Below are 13,883 nucleotides of genomic sequence, written 5' to 3' on the forward strand. Positions count from 1 at the left end.
CAGAAGCTCTCCATCCAATCTGACAGAGCTTGAGCTATTTTGCAAAAAAGAATGGGCAAAAATGTTACTCTAGATGTGCAAAGCTGGTAAAGACATCCCCACAAAAACTTGCAGCTGTAATTGCAGCAAAAGGTGATTCTACAAAGTATTGACTCAGGGTTGAATATAAATGCACGCCACACTTTTCAGATATTTATTTGTAAAAAGATTTGAAAACCATTTAACTTTTTTCGTGGCCAGATGGTAGTTTGAACAGGTGTGTGTGTGTGTGTGTGTGTGTGTGTGTGTGCGAGCTCCTGCCATCCTTATACCCATCCTTGGCTTTCTCCAGTAGGCCTGCCTTGTTCCCTTCATAGACCTCAGAGCTTCCCACCTTGTCAGCGTGCCGCCCAAAGCCACCAGCGTGGTGCTTCTATAACTTTGCAGCTGCTTGAGGGACAGACCGCGGCTCCGGTCCAGCTCTGGGAGTGGTGGCAATCTTGCTCCACCCAGCTACGACCCCAGCACTCACTCTTGGCCTCCCTGAGCCCAGTTCCCTGCTGGTACAGCCAGCAGACTTTACTGCTTGCAGACCGCTGTCTGCAGCTCCCATCGTGTCACTCTTTTACAGCGACCTGAAGGGCAAACCATGGATTCGGCCTTGAGTATCGGCCATCTTGCTACACCCAGGCGATCACTTTCAGGCCTCTTGCCTCCTCTATTAACTCGCTCCAAGCCACTGCTAGCAATTAGAACACTGTCAGATCGTGACTCCCCAGTGGAGGGTGAACATCTTCATCTGCGAAACGGGTCCCGGCCACAGCACCAGTCCTGGTTCCATGGTCACCTGTTGCTGCCATCTTGCTCCACCTTGCTGCAGTGTCCATACTCCGTTTTGGTCTTCTTGACTCCTCTGCACCTGGCTCACTGTCCCCGGGGGTGCCCAGCCTTTCAAAGCCACCTGAAGGATGGTTTACAGCACCAAATTTGTGAATAGTGGCCATCTTACTATACCACTGCACTCACTCTTGGCCCCCCTGTCTCCTCTGTCCCTGACCCTTGCTTTATCCCTGTTTCAGAGTTTTCCTGCCTGACAAGGAGCCGCCTGATGCCTCCAAAGAGGCACAGACTGCAACCCCATCCACACGTCTGGATTCCACCTTACTCCAGAAACCACAGGCCTTATTAGTGGACATGGAGGGGACCCCCTACTGACACCCCTGTGCCCCCCTCACCCCAGTCCCCCCACAGGTGACTCAAACAGGATCTTTGCAGCGATTGAATACAGTAGGATATCTCTATTGGTACGGATTGATCATCTGGCCGAAGAATGCAATTTTATCCGTTTTATGATTTGGATAAAAGGCACCTCTCAGAATCCGAAAACCGGATCTCCGAGGTGGAGGATCGAACAGGATAACATGCTGACCAGCGCACTGACCTGCAAAACACGATAAAGTCTCTGGTGGCAAAATCTGATGATGCAGATAATCGAATAAGACGTAACAATGTTGAGGTGCTGGGCCTTCCGGAGGGCTTAGAGGGAGATCGCCCAGCAGACTTTGCAGAAGCCTTCTTAAAAGACTTGTTGGGACTATCTGATGTCTTCCCTACATATGTGTTGGAACCTGCTCACCGTGTTCTGATGGGTTGATCTATCCCAGGTGCACCTCCACAGCCCTAAACTAAAGTTTCCTAAACTACCGAGATTGGGATATTCTACTTTGAGGCCAGGAAGCACCCAAATCTGCAATATGGTAATGCACATATCATGCTGTTCCCTGATTTTTCTCAGAAACGTAAAAAAAACTAACTCAAAACCTTCACCGACGGTCGTCGCAGACTACGAGACCGCCACATTAAATATAGAATGCTCTATCCTAGTCGCCTGCGAGTTCAACATGAGGGTGCTATCCAAATTTTTTTTTACACCATGGCTGAAGCGGATGCCTGACTCACTAGGCTGCGTTGAAGACATGATGTGCTACTCTATCGAGTTTCAGGGGGCCGCTCTGAGGCGCGTTTCTCCTGACCTAAGAAGGTATGTTTATAGTGTACATAGTTCTATTTTTGCCTGGGGTCCATGCTGCTTTATTCCTCAGACTTTTATCCATCATTCTTTGAGACTTGGGCAATTTCTCCTGGTCTTTGAGTGTGCCAGATCATGGCTTACCCTCCATAAGCCACTCCTTTAAAAATATGCAAGGATTTCTGTCAACTTGGGTCTCTATTTCTAAAAAGACTCCCGTGTTACTCCCTTCCCAAGTGCTGAGCTACCACCCTCTCATGTCTAGGAGATCCTATGTTAAGGGAGCTGCTCACACAAGAATCTACAAGATAAGTTTGCTGCTCCCTTCAATTGGCTTATCTCGGTGATAACAGAAGTTTGTGCCTGGGATGTAACTCTTCATCCCGGCTGGAATACACCATTGCAGCTATTGGAACTTTGTTAGGGATTTTTTTTAGGGATTTTATACTGACCTAGATGTTTGTTAGTAATGGTTAATGGGGTGCTCATAGTTTCTTAGAGTACACTCAACTAAGGACTGTTTTGGGATTGAAACTGATTCATTATTTGTTGGAGACTCATGGTCAGTAGGGCGTTTACAGTTGTATATTTTTTGACCGTTTTTTTATTTATTTATTTATTTATTTTTTTACGTCACTAACTATGCTCCAGATTCATTTTTTTTCAGCTCTCCAATCTATGCTTTTTTTTTTTTTTCCCAGGGGTTTCCAAGGAGTCAACTCTTCCTACCTCCTACAATATGTACTATATGTATATGTCTAAGGGTCTCTCCTGCTCAGGTCATGTGTTTCCTTATTTGATTTATGGCTTTGAAATTATCATGGAATATTAGGGGGCTTAATGATAAGTTTAAGAGGGCGCTAATGTTCAAATATCTGAATTACTACAGACCCCATATTCATATATATATTTTATTTATTTTTTTACCAGAAACCCACTTGATAGGCAACAAGATTTTGGCATTACTCAGGTAATGGGTTCAGCAGGCTTTTCACGCTACCTATTCAGGTTATGCTAGGGGTGTGGCAGTCCTTCTGAACAATCCCTGGCATATAAGATCCACTGGGAAGATATATTATCCTGTTGTTGGAAATTAATGCTATGGTATTTGCCTTTGTCAATATTTATATACTTCCTCCCTTTTAACTAGCAGGTCCTGTACATTTATATATGATAAATTGTCTTGTCTAACTTCCTCCCGGTGGTATATAGCCTGGGACTCCATTATGGATATAAATCTTGACTCCTCCAAACCTTCCAGAGCTCACACTCCTGATTTAGGTAACTGGGCTCAAGCTTTAGACTATACTGAAATTTGGCAATGGAAACCTCCAGAAATCGGGACCTACTCCTGTTTCTCTATTACCCATAAATCGGTTTCCTGGATTGACCTAGCCTTTGGCAATGCACCAGCATTGACTGCGGTTTAAAAAGTGTATCCTATCTTCCTTCTGGCCTCTCTGATCATGCCCCCCTAGAGCTGTGTATTGTTTTGAAGGACACTAGGATTTCAAATTGCTGGCGTCTAGTGCCCAAATGGATATAGGACCCAAAGGTGGGAGATCTGGTCTCACCCAAACTTAACCAATATTGGGAAATTAATGAGGGATCTTCCCCTTACAGGCTCCGCAATGTCATGCAGTGCCAAGCTGCTGCTAACAAAGCATATAGAATATTGGCATGCATTAAAAAGGGGACTAGCCACACCTGGAGTATGCTGTCCAGTTCTGGGCACCAGTCCTCAGGAAGAATGTACTGGAAATGGAGTGAATTCATAGAAGGCCCGGCAAAGCTAATAAACGGTCTGGAGGATATTGGTTATGAAGAAAGGTTACAAGCACTGAACTTATTCTCTCTGGAGAAGAGACGCTTGAGAGTGGATATGATTTAAATTTATAAATACCGTACTGGTGACCCCACAATAGGGATAAAACTTTTTCGCAGAAGGGAGTTTAACAAGACATGTGGCCACTCATTAAAATTAGAAGAAAAGAGGTTTAACCTTAAACTACGTAGAGGGTTCTTTACTGTAAGAGTGGCAAGGATGTGGAATTCCGTTCCACAGGCGGTGGTCTCAGCGGGGAGCATTGATAGTTTCAAGAAACTATTAGATAAGCACCTGAATGATCGCAACATACAGGGATATACAAGGTAATACTGACATATAATCACACACATAGGTTGGACTTGTCTTTTTTTTTTTTTTTTTTTTCAAGCTCACCTACAATGTAAAGATGCCCCACAAGACAGCTAGCACTATAGAGATTGTGAAATACATGCCGTTTTCCTATAGTGATGGTGATATACATGCCGTTTTCCTATAGTGATTGTGAAATACATGCCGTTTTCCTATAGTGATTGTGAAATACATGCCGTTTTCCTATAGTGATTGTGAAATACATGCCGTTTTCCTATAGTGATTGTGAAATACATGCCGTTTTCCTATAGTGATGGTGATATACATGCCGTTTTCCTATAGTGATTGTGAAATACATGCCGTTTTCCTATAGTGATGGTGATATACATGCCGTTTTCCTATAGTGATTGTGAAATACATGCCGTTTTCCTATAGTGATTGTGAAATACATGCCGTTTTTCCTATAGTGATTGTGATATACACGCCGTTTTCCTATAGTGATTGTGATATACATGCCGTTTTCCTATAGTGATGGTGATATACAGGCCGTTTTCCTATAGTGATTGTGAAATACATGCCGTTTTCCTATAGTGATTGTGATATACATGCCGTTTTCCTATAGTGATTGTGATATACAGGCCGTTTTCCTATAGTGATGCCACAGCAATGTTTTTTTGAGGATACTCAGGGTTATGCAGTCTCAGCCTATGTGTTCTGTTCACCTACTTGACAGTTTTTGTATAGTACAGTTTATTACACTATACCCTTGTATCTTTGAGATCAGATTGTGTAGTGCGGGACTACATAGCGATTTATATGTGACTCGGATGTACTCCTTTGTGTTGAGATCTGGACTTTAAAGTGAAATGCTAATAAAACCATGAGTACGCTTGCCATGGTATGTGTGCGGTTTCCTTTTTTGCATATTGGCCATTGTGATATTTTTTTCAACAATTGAGGTAATACAATACAGAGAAGCTTGTAACGCACCTGCTAAAGCTTTATGTATTCATAATAAGAGTATTGCATTCACTCATGCAGCGTTCTCATAGTTTACTTTTTTGTGTGCTTTGTTGCCATAGCAGTGGAGTCATCTCTACAATCCATCACGTTACTTTCCTAGGACTTTAATTGACATGCTTGGCCAGTTGCTGTGGTGTTTTTGCCTGTCTGAGTTGACCCAACCTGGTGATTTGGTGTTTATCAGCCTTGCAGCACTAGGAGCTTGGGTTACATAGTTGCACAGTAAGGCCCCTTTCACACATGTGGACCGGTCATTTCATCAGTTCAGTCACGTTGTTTCAAATGAAAAACGGATGACGTTTACATTAGTGTTTGGTGTGTGTGTGTGTGTGTGTGTGTGTGTGTGTGTGTGTGTGTGTGTGTTTTTTTTTTTTATCAGTTTTTGATATGTTTTTTACATCCTCCAGCTAGAGTCCTTAACCACTAGAATTAAGGAGCCATTTTTTTCACGCTAAAATGGACCGTTTGTGCATTTACATCCATTTTTCTAACAGAAGAAAAATATGGCTTTGATCCATTCTAAAAACGGATGTTGACAGAAGTGGATGTAAACTGTTGTAAATGGGGTTCAGCTCCTACTAGTGAAACCCATTAGAAATGCAGCACTCACCATTGTTTCTTTCGAGGCAGAAACCTACAGGTGCATCATCTAAGGGCCGCATACAAGAACCAGTTCCCTGATTATGTGCATGCACTGCAGAGCACCCCAATCCTTCTGGGAGGGGTGAGGTGCGTATCCCTGGAGGCTGCGGGAATTTGGGACGTCATTCTTGCCTAGGCATACATTCTGGAAGTGCCAGGAGGAGTCCCAAGAGAATAGAAAAAAAAATGAATATCTGTGTGAGTGTGTTTTGGGGGGGGGGGGGGGGATTCACAACGAGTCAAGAGTTCCACTAAAGGCCCAATAAATTCACCATCATGAAGGGCATGACTCCTGGCAGATATCCCTTACCATAATGCCCATCTCTGATCATCTAATTTGGGTGGGATTGTGGAAAATCAAGGGTCTACTGGTACATAATGCTGCCACAGTCACCTTAAGGCCCGTGCCCACGATCAGAACATCATACAAAAATCTACATTTGAAGTGATCATATGATAATCTGTTAGTACACAGCTTTAATGCGAAAATATAAATACAATAGTTTTCGTCCGAAAATACAGTACATTACATCACTTTTTTTATTCTGCCATATGAGAACGGTGCCACATTTAGCACCTTTCAAGGGGTTACCTGTTTTTGACAGTTACCCATCCCCACTTCCAGGATATGGGCTGCGGTCCGGTCTCTCTGAAGTTTGGCCCCCCTCCTTCTTCCTCCACCATTGGACCAATTAGAAAGTGCAGTGTGCTTCGCACGTGCACAGTAGGGAAATAGTCGGGTCAGGGGGACATCGTGGGACACACTTTTCCCAAATCAGTCACCGTAACAACTTGAAATATAGTGGCAACAAAACAAGATCAAGGTCCCATTGTAGAAGAAACAGAGTAGTCAAGGCTTCACAAAGTCTTTAGACAGTGGTCGAGGGGACCCCTTCACTGCTGGGTCACTGAAGATTGGCCGGGGTGCTGACATCATGGGCTACCTGGACATTTAAGTGTCCATATATTAAAAGTCAACTGCAGTATTTGTAGCTGCTGACTTTTCATTTTTGGGGGGGGGGGGGGGGGGGTTAGACCTCCTCTTTAAGCAACCTCCTTTTTTAATATGGAGACTAGCATGCAAAAAAAAAAAAAAAAAAGTCAGATAATTTCCTCATGTTTTACCAGGCTTTAATTAGACATAGCTGTATCAGGGGACTCCAGCCATGGAGGACAGAATTTTTTATAAAATTTATCCAGACATCCTCTGCTGTTGTAGGTCGCTGTGTACAAGGGTAAGACCCTAACAAAGCGTAACTCCACTTTTGTTGCGAAAAAAACCTGTATATCTGACTTGTATATTAGGCAGACTTCTGGGAAAATTGGTGAGCGAATCACACAAGCAGGAAATGTTTCTGGGGAGTGGTCAGCACACATCTGTGTACAGAGCAACTCCATGTAGCCATATTGCTTTGCATTCATAGAAATTTACAGCGGCTGCAGATTGAGAAGGAAAAGTAATTTTTAATAATATTCAATTACAATATGACTTGTATGGCAATTGTACATGCTATATTCTTCTTTTTTTTCTTTAGTTGCTATTTTTTTTTCCGCACAAAAGTGGAGTTACCCTTTAAGGATATCCAGTGCTCTCCAGCTCAGGGGAGCTGGAGAGTCTTCCCATACAGCAGTGATGGCGAACCTTGGCACCCCAGATGTTTTGGAACTACAATTCCCATGATACTCAACTACACTGGAGTGTATGAGCATCATGGGAAATGTAGATCCAAAACATCTGGGGTGCCAAGGTTCGCCATCACTGCCATACAGCATAATGGTCTTCCTAGCATAAAATAACAAGATGCAGAGAAAGGAGAAGTGCAGTATGTATAAAAAACGTTTAATGAAATAAAATCACACAGCCAAATGGCTACTCACAAAAAACTGGTGGTAATCAGGCATATCTATAGAGTACAGGGAGATGATACATCGCTGGTGAGAAGAAGAGGGGGAATGGCAGTATAGTATCTACAGCAATTTTTAAATTCGCCGCTTTGCAAATGCTGTAGTAATTGTGGATTGTATTGTGTTCAGCGTCCGGCATTCCGAAAAACCGGAACAGTTTTCGTAATGCCGGGCGCTTTTTTTTTTCTCTGCATTATATATTTTTAGATTGTTGCTGCCACTGGTGCATTGAACTTGAACTTTTAGTGACTATTAATATAAAATTATATAATATAATTGTATTTTTTTTATTTATTTTTTGACAATTTATCCTCCTTTTTATTTAAAAATAACAAGATGCCTAGCCGGTGGCTTTTCCCAGAGATAAAGGGTTTGACTAGACCCAAAATTCCTATGTCTGGGATTAAGATGGTCATTAAGACAAAATAGTCCATAACAATTTGTGATTGTGATATGTGGTCCCCTTCTAATCAATAATCCTCTAGGCTGGGTGTCTTCAAAATTTTCAGTATGAGTGCCACATTGTGGGTTTTACAAATTATCATGGGCCAAAAAGAATTGGGTTTTTTAAAATGCACCACCCCTTAAATCCAAGATCATGGGGACTGGCGGCGGGTCATGGCTGACGGGCTGGCAGTGGATGCCCCAGTTACGATATTCTGATACACAGACCACTGGTGGATTTTCATGGACAGATGCTGCAGGCCAGATTAAATCTTGTAGCAGGCCGCATTTGGAGAACCCCGCTCTAGGTTGTAATATCTCCAGTGCAGCAAGTCTATCTGGTACTCATTGGTCATCATCATGTCTCTCCCATGTTTTGAGGACACGTGTTTGGTATGAGCTCCATAACACATCTTGTATTTCTCTGTATGATGTGTATCCCCACAGCCGGCATTTCATTTGTTTACACAATTATGTGATCACACTCTTGTAAACTATGATTTGTTGTTTGTATGGCCTTGTAGATATGGGAGAACAAAGTACACGCTGGGTTGTAATTTGTTCCCTCGGGGTCCTGATTTATTGTTTAATCCATTATTCAGTCCTTCCTGATTATTTCCATGCAGGATTTTTCTTGTAGAGGAATGCAAAGAAACTGGTTTGATATAGGTGCGTGTCTGAGCAGGACCTTCTAATACGGCCAGGCTCCGTCATGTACAGCTTAATGTTTGCTGTAATCCTTGACATGTTAAAACGTTGACTTCTTACTACCATTCAATTATACTCTGTCAACTCCTTTTGTACAAATAGTGATCTTTTTGGCAGATACCAGAAAGATCGGATACCTGGTCACCCTCCGTATACTTGTAGATCATTGGAGGCATGCTATAATCTATGAAGGTTATGTGTATTCTTTCTCACACTGGATAAATCTGTTTTACATCTTTTGTTACTTTCATCTAATTTACTATATATTTAATCTGTACCATTGGCAATTACACCACCATCACCATGCATTACACGGGGGGGGGGGGGCGGGGCTTTTTATAAAACATTTGTACAAACTGAACCAAATTTCACTGTGTATTTTCAAAAAGACCAATTCCTGCATCATCCGCTCCACCTAGTGGCCAAAACAGGGTATAGATTTCTGAATTGCCACAATGAACAAATATACCACAAATGGCCATTAGATGGAGAAGATGATACAGGATTTAATCTGTTCAGAAATATATGGTGACATTTCGTTCAGCTTGCATGGATGTTTCTGATATTTGTGATATGAATGTTTTATAACTAGGCCCCTTAGTGTATTAATATGGCCTATGGTTTCATCACAACACAGAGCTTGTACCTGTTATGTGGGTGTCACTGGTGGTAATCACTTTATTTCATATAATACGGTGGTTAAAGATTCCAGTGGGAACAGTTTTATAAGAAGGAAGGTGCTATAGGCAGTGGCCCCCCCATAGGAATACATCTTGCTAATTTCTCAAGTAAACACAAGTTTTTACCCATTTACTGCTTTTCTGGTGGCGCGGGGTCCACTCTGTTAGTTACCTTTTCACCTTCTATATATTTGTAGATCATTGATATGTAGTACAAGGGCCCGCCTGATTGCGTACACATTGAAAGTGTTTAGGTGTGACTTTTAGATCCAAGAGGGCCCGCTAGAATCCCCCCCCCCCCCCCTTGCATCCAGGAGGGCCCACCAGGATCCCCCCCCTTGCATCCAGGAGGGCCCACCAGGATACCCCCCCCGTATCCAGGAGGGCCTACTCTACTAGAATATCTCCCCCCGCATCCAGGCGGGCCCGCCAGGATCCCCCGTCACATCCAGGAGGTGCCGCCAGAATCCCCCTGGCATCCAGGAGGTGCCGCCAGAATCCCCCTGGCATCCAGGAGGTGCCGCCAGAATCCCCCTGGCATCCAGGAGGTGCCGCCAGAATCCCCCTGGCATCCAGGAGGGCCCACCATGGGGACTGTTTTTGACAGATACATGTATTTGAGTGAAAACTGACCATTTTAATACAGAGGCCCAATGGCATTTTATAGGTAGTCTAGCACACTGATGCTGGGGGGATTGCTTTTACAAAGACTGTCTCTTTCCCTGAATGGGCTGGGTGCCAGTGTTGCTTTAATATTTTAATGTAATAAAAAATAAAAAAAATGAATTAAAAATCGGCTCAGAGAACATTACTTTCAGTGAGATGTGTCCCTTGTCCTGCTGTGATCCCCCTCCTTTTTTTTTTTTTTTTTGTCCCCCCCTCCCCCCCCCCCCCCCCCCGCACCACCACCACTGTCGCCACCCCTCCGTAATCTTCCTGTGGGGCAGTGGTCAATATAACTAAGGTGCTGTGACAGGCTTTCATCATGAGTGCGCATTTTCCACCAAGCTCCTCCATTTGTAGACGTCATACCACAGCTTCTGTGAATTAAACAGGATCTATGAATAAAGGGGGCAGCACTATTAATCATCCACCCCTCCTATTCATATATTCTGGTTTATTCATAGAAGCTCGAGTACAGCTTCTATGAATGGAGGAGTGGGCACAAAGGGCAGGCATAGTTGGGCTTTCTCGATGGGTAACTGTCAGGGCTCTGTCAGGTCTATTAACCCCGCTGCACTGAAAGATTAAGGCAGCAGGGGGCATCGGAGGAGACTGATTTCAGCCAAAGGAGGACACTAGCACAAGAGACACAACATTCTGAAGTCATGTCTTTGTGCTATTTTTTCTTTTCTAGGTAAACTTAGGCTTCACATCTTCATCTTTTATTACATGCATTTCTAGTCTTCCATGAAGGTCCTTGTTCAGGCACTCCCTGTTATGGTATGGCGGCTGTCTCCCAGTTGTGCTCCAGTGGAATCACCTTGTCACGTGTATCCTAATTTTAAAGTACAAGTAACCGAAACACATTGTACAGGCATGGCCCACGTTGTCACCAGGGGCTGGCCCAGAGCTAAGAAAGTTACCCTGAAGGTTTGGTTCAATGCATAGTGTAAATGGAACCTAAAGGTAGACCTTTTGTTTGCACTTAGCATTCAACCACCACAGCACAGAAGCCAGTGAAGGTCTGTCATAAAGTTTGATAAAATTCCTTAAACCGTTTTTTGGCTCGCTGACAGGAAGGTCATTGCTTTTTCATAAAAACAAAAGTTTGACTTCACCTTTAACATTCTGTTAACATTTGATGCACCATTAGGAGGGCCATTGTGTCTCATGCTGCCAGCCCCAATCATCTTAGGCTGGAGAGAGAAGCTAATTGCCAATGTCCTTACTGCCAATTATTCACCAGTTTTCCTGTAACAAGACCTGGCACAACACCTGCCCCTCAAGCTGTGATCTTATTAGGTGTCTTTGTTTTGTCCAGAAATGTATTTATTTGATTTGGAAGTAGTGTAATTATAAAGTTGGAACATTGCAGAGGACGCTTGGCTTCCTAACTTCTGCAAATCCGATTTCTAAAGCCATGGGGTTTTCTCTATATCTGTATACAATATGAAAATATTAAGCCAAACTTAACCTTTGCATTACAATAAAAAAATATAGGTTGCCTGCCTATGTAAAAATAAAAGCTGCTGAATTATTCCCTTTATTGTCCCTCTTCAGTCCAGTGGAAGTCCTCTTTGAGGTTGAGTGATGTCCAACATCATCTAATGGGCTTCCTGTGAGGCCAGGAAGTCCCGACCATGACCTCATCATGGGGACTCATCAAGTACTGCTGCACTGAATGGTAATTCTATGTCCTTCCATCAGTGCAGTTCTAGGCAGGTGTATGCCTGCCCACCATGCATATGCTAGGGAAGAGGAGGAATAACTCGGGGGACCATGTCACCGGTCCGATGGCTGCAACATATGTATAATACAATTCAAATACAAAATAGGAGCTAGTGGGAAGCTCTCCTTTTGGCTCTGGGATCGAGTAGGGGACTGATTAAACCCTTGTCCGGCTTGTTTGCTTTCTTTGGCCCCATCGTCTTCACAGTAGGAAATTCAATGAAATCTCTCTAACAGGAACACTATGACAATAAAAGTGCATTGTATTGGGGTAAACAGAGCATAACAGGCCTTTTCTTTATATTTTCATTGCTGTCTGACTCTCCGTTGGTCACAGGACAACATTGTCACCAGAACAGGAAGTGAAAGGACAGGTTTTATAAAAGTATAACTGAAGACAACATTTTTAGTTTTATATAGAGTGGAGAGGTATTAGAACACTTGCCAGGTCAAAAACACATTTCAAAAAAGTTATAAATTGATTTGCATTTTAATGAGTGAAATAAGTATTTGACCCCTTTGCAAAACATGACTTGGTACTTGGTGGCAAAACCTTTGTTGGTAATCACAGGGGTCAGACGTTTTGTAGTTGGCCACCAGGTTTGCACACATCTCAGGCGGGAGTCTGTCCCACTCCTCTTCGCTGATTCTCTCCAAGTTATTTAAGGTTTCGAGGCTGACGTTTGGTAACTTGAACCTTCAGCTCCCTCCACGTATTTTCTATGGGATTAAGTCAGGAGACTGGCTAGGCCATTCCAGGACCTTAGCCACTTCACCCCAGGAAGGATTTACCCCCTTACATAGTTGCATAGTAAGGTTGAATAAAGACACCAGTCCATCCAGTTCAACCTGAGTGAGTGTCTACAATTGTCCCTATCCCTGTACATTGCACTCTCACATCGGTCCCTACCCTCAAGGAGCCCACAATCTAAGGTCCCCATTCATATACTGGGGTCAATTTTAGACAGAAGCCAATTAACCTACCTGCATGTCTTTGGAATGTGGGAGGAAACCGGAGTACCCGGAGGAAATCCATGCAGGCACAGGGAGAACATGCAAACTCCAGGCAGGAAGTGTCCTGGTTGGGATTCAAACCAGCAACCCTTTTAACTGCTAGGCGAGAGTGCTAACCACTACACCACTGTGCCGCCAGTGACCAGGCCATTTTTTTTGCGATACGACACTGCGCCGCTTTAACTGACAATAGCACAGTCGTGCGACGCTGTACCTAAACAAAATTTGTCCTTTTTTTTTTTTTTTCCCCCAAAAATAGAGCTTTCTTTTGGTGGTATTTGATCACCTCTGCTGTTTTTTTATTTTTCGTGCTTTAAACAAAAAAAAAAAGGGGCAACAATTTTGAAACAAATAAAACATTTTTTTGTACATTTTGCTATAATACATATCCAAAAAAATAAATAAAACTATTTTCTTCATCAGTTCAGGCCAATATGTATTCTTCTACATATTTTTGCTAAACAAAAATCACAATAAGCGTATATTGATTGGTTTGCGCAAAAGTTATATCGTCTACAAAATAGGGAATAGATTTATGGAATTTTTTTTATTTATTTTTTTACAGGTAATGGAGGTGAACAGCAATTTTTAGTGGGACTGCGACATTGTGGTGGACAGATTGGCCACTTTTTTTTTGGACCAGTGACATTTTATACAGCGATCAGTGCTATAAAAATGCACTGATTACGATATAAAGGACACTGGCAGGGAAGGGGTTAAGTGTTCCCTAGGGAGGTGTTTATAACTGTGGGGGAATGGGACTGACTGGGAGTAGAGAGAGATCGCTGTTGCTGATCACTAGGAACAGACGCTCTCTCTCTAGTTCCCTGTCAGAACGAGGATCCGTTTGTTTACATTGACAGATCCTCGTTCTGCATCTCTGTGGAGTGAACGCAGATGGCCGGCTGATATCGCGGCCACGTGCCTGCTG

The 13,883-nt window shown here is 43.1% G+C and overlaps 1 protein-coding gene across 3 annotated transcripts in view; it reads left to right on the top strand.

Moving 5' to 3' along the window:
* The window catches only part of CASKIN2 (CASK interacting protein 2), a 110,395-nt gene that overhangs the window by 22,297 nt on the left and 74,215 nt on the right, over positions 1-13,883 (top strand). The window lies entirely within an intron of this gene.

This window comes from Lithobates pipiens, unplaced genomic scaffold (assembly GCF_037356315.1).
Source record: "Lithobates pipiens isolate NorthernLeopardFrog02 unplaced genomic scaffold, aLitPip1_a1.2 Scaffold_28, whole genome shotgun sequence".
NCBI classification, from domain to species: domain Eukaryota; kingdom Metazoa; phylum Chordata; class Amphibia; order Anura; family Ranidae; genus Lithobates; species Lithobates pipiens.